Genomic DNA, 1686 nt, shown 5'->3' with positions numbered 1-1686 from the left:
TGTTATCTACATGGTAGAATCTGGCATAGTCAGCTAGAAGTGCTTTAAAGATTTCTATTCAGATTGGCTAGTTTTAAGATTTTTGACAAAAATAGACTAGAAATGTCTTCAAAATAGTCCCCTGGATTTACTGGTCAGAAAGTTTTATATCCATCTTTGCTAGATATTTTAAGATCACAAACTATAAACCCAGTCAAAAAACAGAGTGATCTTTGTGTAACTGTAATTTAATATAGTTCGTTTAATAAGAACAGCTGTAATCTTCTGAGTTATCAGAAAAATATCCGTATGTTCAACTTTAAGTTTCTTCCTTAGGCAAACATCTAGTATTCATAGGCTATAAAAATAGTTAATAGAAAAGTAACTTGAAATGATAACTAGCTTTGTTTAATATTTCAGTTTTCATAAGTACTCTGGGTAAATTGCTAAACACAAATTAGGTAAATGTAAACAAGATAAATGTTTACAAATTAACTTTTTATGTAATTTAAAATCATAAACTTATACCATATTAAATATGCATAATAGATACTGTTTAAATGTCTGGGTCATTTCTAAATAAGACAAAACACATAAATTTCTGAATATAAATATGAATTTGCTCTTGGCTTTTAAAACTTTATAAAAAGACTAAATATATTTTGGTCTATTAATACATATTAATACACAGAAGAAGCTTCAGAAGGAGGAGCCCAAGCTTGGAGGCAGTTGTGGCTGAGGGACTCATGGCATACAGTCAAGGAGGCAACAAGAAGAAAATCTCCTATTCTATGATGGTGTTATTGGAAATTGTTATTATAGCCAGGGCCATCCCATGAAACCTCATAGGATCTGGATGACCCATAACTTGCTGTTAGATTATGAGAAAAATGGAAATATATATATAGGCCCCGTAAAGTCATTGCTAAAAAAATGACAAAATACCACAGTGATGAGTGTATCAAATTCCTACAATCAATAAGACCAGATAACATGTCTGAGTATAGTCAGCAGATGCAGAGATCTAATGTTGGAGAGGATGATTGACTGTTTTTTTTTTTTTTTTTTTTTTTTTTGCAGTTTTTGGCCTGGGCTGGATTTGAACCTGTCACTTCTGATATATGGGGCATATATTGGGCCAGTACCCTACTCCTTGAGCCACAGGTGCTGCTGGATGACCCATTGTTTGATGGACTCTGATTTTTGTGAGCTCTCATCTGGTAGCTCAGTCGCTAGGGCTGTGAAGTTAAACCAACAACAAACTAATAGGGCTGTTAATTGGGCTGAAGAACCACATCATACTAAGAAATCGAAAGCATCAGGGTTCTGTTATGTTAATGATATCATGCTTGCCAGTCTTGCATTACCAAAGTTAGTTATATTGATACTTTTCCTATGATAAAAGATTTTCATTAAAACACAATACAAGTCTGACTTTTTCCAATACCAAGTTAAAAAAAATACATAGAGGTTATAAGAGATACATAAAAATGTGTTCTTTATTAAAAAGGAAAATAATTTCTGGCTTGGTGCCTGTAGCTCAGCGAGCACCTATAGCTTGCCATCCACATATACTGGAGCTGGCGAGTTGGAATCCATCTTGGGCCTGCCAAACAACAATGATAACTACAAAAAAAAAGAAAAAATAGCTGGTGTTATGGCAGGCACCTGTAGTCCCAGCTACTTGGGAGGCTGAGGTAAGAGAAT

The 1686-nt window shown here is 34.0% G+C and overlaps 1 pseudogene; it reads left to right on the top strand.

Annotated features, from left to right (window-relative positions):
- Positions 1-725: 725 nt before the first annotated feature.
- Positions 726-1686, top strand: part of LOC100951621 — a 40163-nt pseudogene continuing 39202 nt past the window's right edge.

The sequence above is a fragment of the Otolemur garnettii genome, unplaced genomic scaffold (genome assembly GCF_000181295.1).
Source record: "Otolemur garnettii isolate 467f Iridium unplaced genomic scaffold, OtoGar3 scaffold00184, whole genome shotgun sequence".
In the NCBI taxonomy this organism is placed as follows: Eukaryota; Metazoa; Chordata; class Mammalia; order Primates; family Galagidae; genus Otolemur; species Otolemur garnettii.
The sequence above is the reverse complement of the archived record's forward strand: the minus strand, read 5'-3'. Positions and strand labels throughout refer to the sequence as shown.